This window comes from Phodopus roborovskii, unplaced genomic scaffold (genome assembly GCF_943737965.1).
Source record: "Phodopus roborovskii unplaced genomic scaffold, PHOROB, whole genome shotgun sequence".
Classification (NCBI taxonomy): domain Eukaryota; kingdom Metazoa; phylum Chordata; class Mammalia; order Rodentia; family Cricetidae; genus Phodopus; species Phodopus roborovskii.
The window spans coordinates 6,628,663-6,643,725 of record NW_026125397.1 but is presented as its reverse complement, the minus strand read 5'-3'; positions in this window follow the sequence as shown (position 1 = coordinate 6,643,725).

Here is a 15,063-nt window from a genome sequence, read left to right as displayed (position 1 = left end):
CATCATGGTCTAAAGAGTGAGTTCTGGGACAGTGAGGGCTACACAGATAAACCCTGTCTTGGGAGAGAGAGAGAGAGAGAGAGAGAGAGAGAGAGAGAGAGAGAGAGAGAGAGAGAGAGAGAGAGGAGGAGGAAGAACAGGAGAGAAGTGTTAGGAGAGAGAGAGAGGAGGAAGAACAGGAGAGAAGTGTTAGGGAGGACAGGGGAAGAGACGGGAGAGATGGGAAGAGAAGGCTGGGGAAGGAAGGAGGGAAAGGAGGGGGGGAAAGAAAGAGAAAAGTAGTTTGGACTTCTATGGCTTTCTCCCTAGCCAATCTCACTAGCCAATCCCAGCACCCTCTAAATCATCGTTTCATTAAGCCCTCTCAAGTGTACCCTTCCCATTACATATCGATTAAGCTATCAAATTCTTAGTAATTTAAAAATCTTATTTTTAAAGCCTTTCTAGAACCAGAGAAACAGACAGGGCCATAATGGAAAGAAAGTAAAGACTCCGTGTCTGTAGAGTGAGTCTGGAAAGTTCAGGGACTGTTTGACGGGCACTGCTGGGGAGGCAGGCATTCAAGGAGATGCCTGTCTCTCTCTTCCAGAGCTTTGTCCCCAGATGCCTGTCTTTTCCAGAGCTTTGTCCCCAGATGCCTGTCTTTTCCAGAGCTTTGTCCCCTTGACTTTTTTTTTTCCTTTCTGTTATTAGCCACTGTGACTTCTGTCCTGTGGGTACATTCTTATCTACCAGAGGAACTGGCGCTTGAACTTTGAAACAATCTAAGTGACTGCCCTTTGTATGGAAGCATGTTACAGGAATGGGGTGATGGTAATGCATTCATAAGCAAATTGTATCATGGCTACAAAGCAGGGACATTTGGGGAGTGGTTTGGGCAGTCTAAATATCATAAAAGACAAAAAAAAATTCTTCTACAGGATATAGGTGTGTCAATGCTAAGACATGTGGATTTACTAATAAAACTTTACTAAGTTTTGGCAACTTACCTGTGTGGCTGTGTGTTGCGCCTGTCCCGCCAGCGGGAAGAACGACAACAACAGGATTCTTCTCAAGCACACTTTATTGGGAGCTCCAACCTGAAAGAGAGAATGACTGAAAAAGAGAAGGAGAAGGACCCCGACCCTACGGAGCACCAAGCTTATATACTCATGATGATGTGGACATGCAGCGTCGTCTAATTGGCTTAGGTCTCATCGGATGATTGTGCATCACCCAATCGGGATAGGTGAGCAGCCATCTTAGGATAGCGTCACAATGTTCATGCGCAGACGATTAGGCATGCACAGACGATTAGGATACAAGAGCAATAAACAAGCTGATGTGGCAAAGCCTGAGGAAGCCAACATGGCCAGTGTGGCTTCCCACAGCTGTGTGTGCCGGGTGGGTGGGGAAGGGGTGGAGTTCCCCATAGAAAATGATACTGAGTCCAAGTGTTGTTGACATTAAACCACAGCTGCATTGTTGGAGGGGAAAAGAGAAGTGAAGTTCACTTCAAGTTCATAGAGTAAACATTGTTGGCCTGTGACCTGTGTCCTCTCTGGGGACAAAGTGCATGTGACTTTCATTCTAGTATCTCTAATAGTGTGAAACCAGACAAAAGGTCACCCACTTGTAACAATTGTGGACAATCTTCAGTGTGAAATTTTTGCATTTATCCTTTCCACTATAGGCAATGACTGAAGAAAAAAAAACAGATGAAGAATATTTAGAAATTGTATCTATTACTGGAATCTGGAAACACATGAAATACGTCTTAACTTTTTACAAATGATAGAATCGATCTGGAAGCCACAGAAATTGACATAAAGCAAGGCTTAGCTTTTCTTCTGTTGCTTTGTATGGTTTCCTTGGCTTCTTCCTGTTTTGCGAAGAGACTTCTTGTCACAGTAGTTTAAAACATGACTGACTTACACTTTCCTGCCCCTTCCCCCCACTGCTGTTCCAATTTAACTTCATGCTTAAGCATAAATTATCAGTTCAGGGTGAATTTTAAGGTTATAATAAGAATAGCTAATACTTTGACTTAAATTTCTAATTCTGTTATCTGTGAAAAATTCAGAATTCAGTGTCTGGAAAGACAGCTCAGCAGTTAAGAGCAATGACTGCCCTTCCAGAAGACCTGGGTTCACTTCCCAGAACCCACATTAAGAATGAGAATTCCAAAGTAGAATTCACTTCAGCCTTCATATAGTAAATATGCAGAACAGTATTGCACAAGAAGAAATGATTGGTACTGTAAATTTTGTCCTAGACTATCTAGATTTTTTTTCCACTATAAAAGTGTTCATGGAGCTGGGCATGAAGACACACTTTTGTAATCTCAGCACTGAGAGGCTATGGTAGGAGGATCATGAGTTCAAGGCCAGCTTGAACTATAAAAAATGCTATACTAAATCAAAACAAAACCAACAACAAAAAACTAAGCTGAATAGTGTTGGGAGTTCCAGCACTTGGGAGGCAGAGGTGAGCAAATCTCTGTGAGTTAGAGGCCATCGTGGTATACAAAGAGAGTTTCAGGACAGCCAGGGCTAGACAGAGAAACCCTGCCTGGAAAAGAAAAAGAAACTGTTTATAGCTGTACATGTAACTAGGCCTCAGAATTGGAAGTTTGCAATGGAAAACTGTAAAGTATTTTAAATGAAGACAACATTTCTTAGTCTAATGGATGCATTCCATTGCTCAAATTTCCAGTTTTTAAACATGTAGGATGATCCCTCTAATCTTGCATTCTTACCATAGATTGCTCTGCATTTGAACAATTTTACCATTTTGAAGAGCTACTGAAGCATATTAAGTTACAAACAGAAAAAAGCCTATCAATTGTGGATCTTCCTGCTTTTATTTCTAAGTCGTGGCCACTGTGTTATCATCAGCCACTTTAACACAGAAGTCTGATAATATTTAATCACAGCAGTGGATTCTGAATCTGTGTTTATCCCATATCAGGGTGTGAGGCATTCAAGCTAAGTTGTGGTGGAGGGAAGGACAGATGGAATTCTTGTCTCTCAGTGGTTCTCAACCTGTGGGTTGTGACTCCTTTGGGGTCACATATCAGCTATTTACATTATGACCCATAACAGTAGCAAAATTACTGTTATGAAGTAGCAACAAAATAATTTTATGGTTGGGGGTCGGCACAGCATGAACTGTATTAAAGAGTCAATGCACTCGGAAGGGTGAGAACCACTGCCTTGGTACAACATCTGTCAGACTCTCAAGATGTGAAACAGCAGACAATATGTTCCAAGATGCTCTACTAGTACTTGTTCTATGGCTGTGACATGGCTGAAGATGTATAATGCAATTTAGTGGTGTCCCATAGCCTCTGCATAGTGTGGGTAGACGGCACTATGAACCAAGAAGTTGCAGCCAGACCTCAGACACAAAAGCAAATACATGCTTGCTAATAGCAGTGTCTCCAACCCTCGGAGGAAGTAGAGTGGTTTCAAGACTGCTCAGTTGCCTTGCACATTGTAGCAATGAAATACCTAATCAACACAATTTAGGGGAGAATGTACTTATCCTGGATTACAGTTATAAGGGACTACAGTCTGTTGTGACAAAGAAAGCTCGGCAGCAGGGGCATCAGGCCTGCCTATCACCTGCAGCAAGGATGCAGAGAGAAAACAGGAAGTGGGAGCAGCCTACAGCACCTCAAAGCCCACCCCTTGTCTCCTCTTGCTAAAGTGCCACCTACTGAAGGTTCCACGACCTTGGGACCACATGTTCAAACACGAGCCTATGAGGAACACAACATGTTCAAACCATGGGGGTGATGTGGTTATAAGTATAAAAGGATAACTAGCTTCTACTGGGGCTCCAGGGACCTGGGATGATGTTTTTCCTGAAGAGATCACCATCACCACAGACATCATAAGGCAACAGAGATGTCCAAGAGCCTGCACTGTGAACATCTCCCAGCCTGGACACCTGCTAAGTTTGTGAGACTATAACCTTTGAGCTTGTTTCCCAGAACTGCGCTGATAAGACTCATGGTCTGAGAGTGTACGTTTCACAGAGGCTATAATTCAATAATGCAGGACAGTTTTCCATAGAGGTTATATGCATGTTTTCATGCCGGCAGATCATTTTTCAGATATTTATTGTCACGCTGCCAAAGTCACGTGTTATTAAGAGCAGAAATAAACTTCACATTCATTCACAAAGGTGAACAAAAGGCTGTGGCCCTCCCTACCAACTCATGCACTTGAGAGTAAAGGCATTGCAGCGGGGCTAGGAGACAGTTACAAGAATACACACGCGATTTCAATGGGATATTGACATTTTTACATCTGTTTCTTTGTTGTTTGTTTTTGAGACAGGTCTCATGTAGCCCAGGCTACCCTCACTCCCTATGTAGCCGAGGATGTCCTGGAACTTATGATTTTCCTTCCACCTCCCAAGGGTTAGGGTTACAAGAGGGCTCCTCCATGCCGTCATCAGTAAATTATTTTTAAAAGAAGTTTATTTTGTAGATAATGTACCAGTGCACAAGACGGACATCTTATTGATTAATAAAAGTTTAATTGCCTCTCAAGACCTTTTGCAAGTGTTCTGGAGAGCCCACCCTGTGGGGAGTCTGCCACTTTGTCAACAGAGGAGAGAAAGAATTTTCTGGGCCTGCAGTCTCAGGCACGAAGTGTGCTGAAGGCCTTACAGGGTTCTGCAGCTGCACAGTGCCAGCAGAAACACTTGTTTGGCAAAGGAGGATGTGTGTGCAGGTGCCTGGGGTGTCACACCCACCAACTCTACATCAGATCTTCCGGAATGAGGTATGAGCTGTCGGCAGCTGGAACAAGCCACTTGCCAACAGCTTCCCAAGGCGGAGACATGCTTCTCTATTACGGTCTTGAAACCCAGGGTTATGGGATGAACCCAGGCTCTGATTCAGAGAACTAAAGAGTAGCAGGTGTCCCCACAATCATTCTACCCATGCGGTGTCCCATAAAGGTCTGAGAGTGACAATGGAGCATCATTAATCCTGAGGTACCAAAGGCATCCCTGAAGACAAGTCACGTGGTGCTGCTCATGCTAATTCCTGTACCACCTGCTTTTGCTTCAAACTTTCATGCTAAGTGGCTTCCATGCTTTCTCAATAAGTCTGTATTAGGAACAGTCTAAACCTAACCTGCTGAGGGACTTCAAACCAGAATAGTGCCTTTTAAGAACATTTGTTTCCAATTTTATTTTATTTTATGTGTGTGTGTGTGTGTGTGTGTGTGTGTGTGTGTGTGTGTGTGTGTATTGTATGTATACATGTTGTATGATTGTTATATCAAGGCCAGAAGAGTGAGGCATTCTACTTACTCCTTTAAGAAAGAATCACTCACTGGACTTGGAGCTAGGCTGACAGCCAGTAATCCCTAATAAACCACCTGTCTCTGTTCCCCAGTTGGGGTTAAAAGAATGTACCTGATTGTGCCAGGTTGTGCCTTTTTACATGGATACTAGAAATTTGAACTCAGGCCCTCGTGTTTTCTTAGCAGTGTCTTTACCCACTGAGCCATGCCCTCAGATCTCCCAAAGCAGATCTTAAAATGAATGTGTCAACAGTGCAGCAAGAATAGGAAATCACTACTAAAAAGAGCACTACTGTGGTGATAACCTTGTTTGTACAGACAAAGCATGTCTGAAGGTCAGAGGGTAGAGCTTGCCATTAGCTAATAAACTGACAGGAAGTAAGATGGTTGGGCGGAGAGGTGGGAGGAAATAGGAGCTCACTTTCTTTTCCCCTAGGAAGTTATTGAGGCAAGGCGTGGCTGGCTTGTTCCTGCATCTCTCCAATATTTCAGCTTTTACCCTAATATCTGACTCTGGGCTTTTATTATTAAGACCTACTAGAACTTCTGGTATACACTATGAATCAAGAAAAGTTAACTCTTAACTGAAACGTGAGCCATGCTGTGGATTATGACATTTATAAAAAAAAAAAGATGCAAAATTTAACAAGCACAAAAAAATATTTTCACTCGTTTATTAAGTCACACATAAAACAATATATTTTTGTGCTTAACACATGAGCATAGAGGCAAAGTTGCAGCCATCCCAGCGGAGGTGGGGTCCTGGACAGTTATATCTTTGGGATCATCACACAAACTGCTGTCGTGTATCTGAAGGAACCCGGCGATTTGTTCCACATAAGCAAAGAATAGTTTGTTAAACTATAACAGAGATTTCTGTTCTTTGTTTTGAGGAAGCATTGGATAATTTTAGAAAAACACAGTGACGATGTGGCATCTAAACATTGGCTCATTAGAGGAAAGACAGCGTACTCACACAACAGGGTGTGCTCTTACAATGTGGACTTGCCTCCACTGATTGAAGTGGAAGGTTTTACAGTATACAGGTGAGAAGGACAACTGCTGCCTCATGTTCTCTGAATGCCTCTCTTCCTATATGGCAAGTTCAGTGAGAAAAGTATTTCCTTCAGTTCAGAAGCTTTCGCTGCTGTTTCTCCAGTGGAAGGGGAAGGGAGGGTAAGTCATTCTTTTGTCTCACAAGACAATCCGCCCCTTCGGACTTGAGAATTGTGTGAATGAAACTAATTGCAAGTTCCCTCAGAGAAAGAGCCCGGCAACATAGTTCTAGAACATTCCTACCTTAACACTCAGCAAGCACCTTGGCAGGTAGGATCCTGCCCATCACATCCAGGTTCTGTTGTACAGATCTTCTTTGAGGTAGATTCAGAGTAATTCCCGGGCTAGTGGGGGTCTTTGGCGAAGCACATGGCATAGATACAACAATGAATAGATGGTTCTGCTTCCTTAGGTGTAGATGGTTATTCCTTAAAGAGACAATGCTGAGTTAATAACTGAGACACAAGCCATTTCCATATGTGTGCTACTCCATGTTCCTGTGCAGACAGCGCCAGGGTTCGCTGCAGCCAAGGGGAGGTGTCCACTGACGCATGGACAGAGAAAGGTGACATGCTGCGGAGTGGCATTCCACTACATGTTGCAACTTGGATGGACCTGGAAGATTCAAGGCCAAACCCAATAAGAAAATGCTCTATTGTCGCACTTTAGTGAGAGCTACATAAATAAGTCATATTTGTAGACACAAACAGTAGCATGGCGGATATCTGGAGTTAGAGAAAAGGAGAGGACCAGTGATTCAATACTCTATAGGATGAAGCCTATTGACATCTCTTGCCAAATAATGAAAATACACTTAACTGGTGTACTTTGTTTCAAATTGGTTAAAAAGCAGAATTTTATGTTTTGTTTTTTAAGGTACCATCATGGTTTATGAAACCATGATGGGAGTTGAAAGATGGGTAGTGATAGGTAACATGCAAGACTGTTACTAATATGAAACAAGCAAACAAAAGTTTACAAGATCAGTGACAATCATCTCCATGTTAGATATCAGAGTATGGTCCTCACTAAGAAATTGTTGCCCCCTGCTGGCCTGTCTTGAAATTGTTCTGATGGGAGAAATAGAATTCTAAGATTAAGAATGCTTCCTTCCTTCCTCCCTCCTTCCCTCCCTCCCTCTCTCTTCCCTCTCCCTCTCTCTCTTCTCTCCCTCCCTCCCTCCCCCACTCTCTTCCCTCCTTCCCTCCCTCCCCTCTCCCACCCTCTACCTTCTCTCCATCCCTCTCTCTTCCCTCCCTCTCTCCCTCCCTCCCCCCCTCTCTTCCCTCCTTCCCTCCCTCCCTCCCCCCTCTCTCTTCCTCCCTCTCTCCCTCCCTCCCTCTCTCTCTCCCTTTTTTGGTTTTTCAAGACAGGTTTCTGTGTAGCTTTGGAGCTTGTCCTGGAACTAGGTCTTGTAGACCAATCTTGTCTTGAACTCACAGAGATCCACCTGCCTCTGCCTCTAGAGTACTGGGATTAAAGAATGCTTTCAGTACAGGGTTCCTGTCACTAAAACATAAATGTTTTTCATTCGCCAATATAGTTCTGGTAAAAATATCAGACTCCTACATTCATCACTCATGTGTCTTTTGCTTATTAAAGTTGCTTTCCAGCTGTTATTTAAGCCTCACTATATGTTGTGGTTTCAAAGATGACATTGCTATGAACTTGAGCTTATTTTCTCATAGAGGGATACAAACACACAAGGCAAGAAATCAAATGTTGTGAAATAAATGTGGCAGAACCCACCTTGATTCTAGGATATAAGAATTAGGCAAAAAGGGGGAAACAGGCCTTATAGGTTTGTAATTAGTGAATTGGATTTCTGCCCTTAGAAGTCACTTAAAAGGAGAGAGAGAGAGAGAGAGAGAGAGAGAGAGATTCTATGTAATTTTATTATATGTTTATATCTGATAAATGCTGCTACAACCAGGATGAAGAATTATCCCACCTCCCACAAGTTTTCTGGGGCTACCCCTATTTAAATTTCCTCCTTCCTCCACCATTCTTAAATTCTGGAAAGCATCAGTAAGTGTGTACACTGTTCCTGGGGAGAATGATCCAATATCTACTTACTTCAGATAGAGAACTGACAAAAGACTAAGTATGGGTACCTCTAAGGTCCAACTTGGTGACCCAATGGGTTTCACTAGGGCTACTTACAGGGGCAGAAACGACTCAGAGAGCTGCATTGCCACAGCCTATGTCAGCATAGTGACAGCTCATGACAGCTGGAAACCTGGAGCTCAGTGCACAACACGCTGGAGATGGTCTCTCTGGGGCAGCTAGGGTGACTTGGATCTCTTCCAGGTAGCTCTGATGATCTCTGCTTCTTGGCAGCTTTGCTGGCCACTGTGTCTTGCAGGAGGCCCAGCTGGTCTATCTGGGTGTCTCTAACTAGTCCTTACTGCTTATGTTTTTAAGGAAGAAAGGGTCTGAAGTATCTGGTCAGTTTGGGGAACTTCCTGAAGTCTTTGAGTTTTTACTTCCTGAGGTCAACAAGCTTCCTTACAAGATGGAATATACCATATTCCCTTACAGCACCCTGTTGTCCCTATGGCAGAAGGCTTTATTCTCAGAAGAGACTGTCTGACAACAATCTGTTGGAGGATGATGCTCCATCTAGAGATGACCTCTGATGCAGACAGATATAAAAACTAAGCTTCAAGTCAGTGCAGAGAATTCAATTATTGCTTCAAGAACCTTACATACATACACTGTACGAGCTTTTGGGACTGATCCCCACCTGGCACACCTTCCTGTGATCAGTCCAATTGTGCATTGCTATTCATTACCAAATAGTGGTCTTAGTATGGGTGCGCAACTAAGATTGCTCATCCACCTCTGATGGATATGTTGTGGATTATTCCTAGTTTTTAATCTGTTATACAGGGAACGATTATGGGGTTCCCAGTTTTCGTGTGAACATGATGTTTTATATTGTGTTTAATGACTATAAAGAAAATTGCTGTGTTATATAGTAAGCATGTATTTAGGTCTTTCTTTTAGAAACCAGCTGTTTAACATGGCAGTTGCAACATTTTACATGGTTACAGTATTCTACATTCATTCATTTTTCATTTTGCTTTTATAGGTATTTAGTGATTTCTCATAGTGGTCAAAATTTACACAATTTGCTAAGGATATTGAATATGTGTCCATGGGCTTATCTAATATCTGTATATTCTCCTTTTAAAATAATTTTATCATGCCTTTTGTATTTTTTTCTAGGAGTGGCTTAACTTTTTTCCCTTTTCAAATTCTAGATGGGGGTACTTCATCAGTTTACAAATATATTCTCACACCAGGTGTCTTATCATCCAAACTCTTTTTTAAAATTATTATTATTGGTTTTTCGAGACAGGGTTTCTCTGTGGCTTTGGAGCCTGTCCTGGCACTCACTTTGTAGACCAGGTTGGCCTCGAATACAGAGATCCACCTGCCTTTGCCTCCCGAGTGCTGGGATTAAAGGCCTGGACAACCACTACCTGGCTCTTTCAAACTCTTAGAATAGATCTTTTTCAGCACAAATATTTTAAATTTTAGTTAATGCTACCTTATTTTTATTTTTTCTCTTATAAATTATACTGTTGTATCAATCAAATAATTTCACACCAAGTACTAGATTCTGAAGATTTTATCTATACTTTCTTCTAAAACTTTTACAGTTTAGAGTCAAGATTTGAGCCACATATAAGGATTAGATCAAGGTTCATACTTTTCCCTATGGGTAATTCTATCACTGTCTGTTTAGGCTTTCTCTGTCCACTGACTTACTTGTAGGTCTTTGTCAAAAATAATTAGGTGTATTTCTGTGGGCTCATTTTGGGTATGTACTCTGTTCCTTTACTCTGTATATCTGTCCTACCATGGACCCTATCCCTTTGTGTTTAGTCTTAAAATCAAGTGGAGTAATTCCTCTCAGCTTATGCTTTTATATTTGCTTAAGGTAATTTAGTTCTTTTGTTGATCTCTACACATTCCAAGATGCTGTCTTTATCAAAACACACACCTTACTGAGACTTGACAGCAAGAGGGGACAGATGTGGACATTTTATACTCTATGTCATAAGAGCCCAATTGTCTTCATATAACTAACAGAAATAGGGTACTTGATTCACTGAACCATGAGAGTGCATTTGTACTAAGGAATTTGTACCTTTGTACTACCGTACAAAGGAATCCGGACATGTTCATTGTAAATCTCCCAGCAAGTACATGTTGCTAACTGATTGTTTGGAGTTAATCTTTAATCTAAAGGCAACCTGGATGAATCAGGATCAGGAGGAATCAAGACTCAGAGGCCAGAATGAGGTGACCATCATAGGGAGGGTAATAAGGAGGGGAAACTGCAAGAGGAAATAAGGAGAAACGCACCACCATGATGAATCTCAAAGACAAGGTGGGCCACCCACCAGAGGGGCAAGCTTTGTTCTGCTTTCTTATAAAACATGCTATAGGAGATGTCCAGAAGTCTGTCTTCTCCACCAGGCTGTCGATTCCCTGAGTGAAGCACAGATCTTGTGTGCTCATGGGCTTCTGTAAGCATCAGGGCTTCTTATGCTGGTTATAAGTGGAACAAGACAAGATGTCTATGTCCTTGTCCATGTTCTGCAACTTTACACATGGCCTGTATGTTCTAGGCAGTGCCATAAAGGAGAAAAAGGGAGTAAAAGTCATACAGGTTAGGAAAGGAGAAATGACACTAAGTTTATAGATATGACTGTCTGTGTACACAAACCTCTATGAATCTACAAACAAATAAAATATAAACCTCTAGAGCAGTGGTTCTCAATTTTCCCAATGCAGGGACCCTTTAATACCCTTCCTCATGTTGTGGTGACCCCCCCACCATAAAATTATTACTGTTGCAATTTCATAACTGTAATTTGTAACTGTTATGAATCAATGTAAATATCTGCGTTTTCAATAGTCTTAGGTGAACTCTGTAAAAAGGTTGTTTGACCCCCAAAGGGGCAGCAATCCACAGGTTGAGAACCACTGAACTAGAGCTACAGAAGGAGTTAAGCAAGATCTCAGGCTGTAATATCTCACTGATGCAGTGAATTCCTGTGTCAGCTTAGGGAGAATGGAATTTTCACTGGGTCATTCTGTCTGTGATTACATCTGACTCACTCTTCCTTTCTTCAGGGTTCTGTGTTGTTTAGTACATTTATCTCTAATATATTGCTACGTTCTCTTTTTCTTTCAGCAGCTGCAAGAAGCAGTATGGGTTAGATAGCGGCTTCAAAGTGTTCACTGCGGGTTTATAGAATTAGAAGTATTTTTTGTAAATTTGTCTTATATTATGCATCATTGCTAAAGTCATATTAGCTACAGTATTGGTATTATTTTATATATTTCTTATGATGTTTCTACATAGATGCTCATGTCATTTGCAAGTGAGAAAAGAATCTTTGTTTTTCTTTTTCTGGTGCCTATGGCCTTTTGTTTTGTTTTTGCTTTACTTGATTGCACTGAACATAACACGTGGTACTCTGTAGAAAGCAGTAATGTTCCCTGGTTCCTGATCCCAGCAAGGACACATCACCTCTCATCAGAACCTGCAGGGTTTTCTTGGGTGTTGAGGGTGGTAGTATTCACTGATGGTAAAAGCAGATTTGACATTTTAATATGCCCATCACCATAACATACAAGAAACAATATTGAATCTCTCTCCTAATAATGATTTCCCATTTGTTTGGCATAAATACATCAATTGCAATGTAGCTCCAAGGTAGAGCCTTTACCTACATATAAGAGGTTATTTTGAGGAACATACACACACACATGCACACCAAATACATTTAAAAATCATCTCGAAAAATAATACAAAAACTTGTATTTTGGAAAATTTTTATTGTAACTGCATTATTTATAATTAAGTTTTATCTTGTAGTTATATGAAAATCAGTGATCACATTAATAATTGCTTCTGTGAGGACCTCTGTACCTTCTTTTGTGTTTGATCTTGTTTTTCACCCTTACCTCAAAGTTATCATCTTTAGGAAAATAAATGACAGTAAATTCTAGTTGGCCCTTACAACTATATTTGATGTAGAATTGCAAACCTATAATATTTTGCCAAAACTTTGGCTCTCATCTTTTTGCTGTTATGCAGTGGATATTATGAGACCTTTGCAATGCCATTGTATCAGTGAAATATCACCCTTCAGTAGGGTTGGCTTCAGCAGTCTTCAGCATTCTGAGCTGATGTGACCCTGTACTACACACACGGGAGCCACGTGAATTTCTTGGGAAACAAGACCTAAGGCATCCCAACTCACGACCCTCTGAGGGATTTCAGCACTGAGGAGAACATTACAGAGCATTCTTTTTAATCTCAAGGCTCAATCAAGTCTGGGCCTGTCAACAGACTTGTCAACAGGCACGTGAAAGCATTTGGTAGGGCCATCAATGGATTCAGCAGTCACCAAGGACATTCACTAACCTATCAGAACTTTTGTTAATAGTTGACAAACCTGGACATAATAGTTGCTTCTCTGGATACTTTGTCCTTCTGTGATACAACTGTTCACCCAGCAGGGGGCAGTATGTGATTATGGGAAATACATTGACAGTCATGCCTGTTAAAGGACCTTGGAGTAAATATTCTATGCATCTGGTTAGAGATTTTGATTTTGATTTGGATATTGGACTAACTGCTTTTAGTTGGCACCCGAAGTTGGTGAAGTATCACATATGATTTGGGCATAAACAAATCTACACTAGAGATGAATCTGGACTTGCTGTCTGGAGTCAAACTTCCTAATGCTACTTCTTTTTAGCACAGCCACATTTGGGCATGTTGAGTACAATCTCTGTTTTGGATTGTTTTCTTATTGGAGGAACAGTCCTACAAATCTTGCTATTTACCTCCCACTTAACTGTCTTGCATTCTCCTCAGATTAACAATTTCAAACCAGAGTGATGGGAGATGTCATTCTGTATGTTTCTCAGGTTAATAATAAAGCACTGTTGGCCAATAGGAAAGGAAGATAGGAGGGACTAGGAGACAAGGAGGAAATAGGAAGTAGTAAGGAGGAGTCAAGATGGAGAGTCTGAAGAAAACAGTATGCCGCCGGCTCCCCCGGTAAGAGAAATACATAGATCAACAGAAATGGGTTAATAATTAAGATAGAACTAGCCGATAAGAAACTAGTAACTGGCCAACAACATAATATCAAATACAGAGTCTCTGTGCATTATTTGGGGCTGGCGCAGCAGCAGGACAAGACCGGGCGGCGGCAGGCAGAAAAACCTGTACGCCTTACACCAGAGTGTTGTGCTAGAGTCAGTCTCCACTGGGAAACTGAGCCTGTTGGTAAACTGCCAGATGTTGCAAACTGTTGCACTTCAGATTGCTAGCTTGAAAGGAAAGCACTTGAAACAGATATATTTCATTGTGGCAGAGCAATACTTCCCCCTACTTTAACAGGCTATGATATAGGTACCAATCATCCATTGACCCTGATGTTCTTCCCCTTAACATGCCGTCTTCCCCACAGACAACATCCCACAGTTGCACAGACCTCCCATTATCTCACTCTACAGATCCCAATGCAAAGCCACCTGCCTCCTCAGTGACACTGAATTTAATCATTTTGCCGCAGTCACACCTTCTTCCCTTATCTCTGCCTTCCCAAATCCTTTTCTTGTGTCATAAGGTTAAATACTCTTATGTCATGGTGAAAATTTCTCAAAGGTTGAGTGAGCAGACTGTGATGTGTGCTCCTGGAGGGCTATGAGCCCAAAGTCTGGACAGTGTGGTGACCTCAATGGGCATGGTAGGTCTTGGCACCTAACAGATGCTCATGTGGCTTTGGTATATTGCTGCAGAATAACCTCTCAGTTCTGGTATATTCTACTATCTGATTGTATTCAACTTATTGATATTACTTTTCACTGTCAACCATCTTATTATATTTGATGCATTTTACTGTACACTGTGACCTTGATATGCCCCTCTGTGTCCTTCACATCTTCTCTAACCCCACCCCTCATCAGTCTTCCATTTCCTTCACAATCTGTCCCCAGTGGCTGTTTCTCTATGGAACTATTATCTCCAGAGCCTTCCAGCGCTACCGCTCTGAGTAATCTGATCTTGCCACACTATGACCCTTTATATTTGTCAATCAGCTTCTAGAGTTCCATTAAAAGAGGAAACTGAACTAATCCAGTGTGGTTGACAAGACCGCAAAGAGGAACGGTAGAGTTCATGAGGAATATTCCGAGGCTTGCCAAAGCGCCTGCCTTGTTCAGACCAAACAGGATCATGATTGATGGATAGAGATTTCGGATGTGGGACATGCTGAAGCAGGGCAGGCAAGTCTGTGGAGGCCCAGTTCTGTCTATTTAAAGTGGTTGTCTCTTTGGCAGCACTCCCTGGAGGCTAGCAGACTGTGTGTGCTTTGGTCCCTATCAAAGGTGCCCTTGACATCCTGCAGTCCAGGTTTGTTAGCTTCCCTCATAAAACCATGTTTGGAAAAGTGTCTCTTGGGAGGGCATTTTGGTTTGAAACTGGAAGAAAGGAAACTTGAGACTTAATTGGAAGTGAGACATATCAAAGGTGGGGAAGGGTAATGAATCTGGAGGGGGAAATGTCATGTGAGAGTAAAAATAGTGGGTCTTGAGGTGGCAAACCCTTTCATTAGCTGACTTCCTGTGTGCACTGGCTGCGTCCCCCCAACGGTGGGTTGGAGCC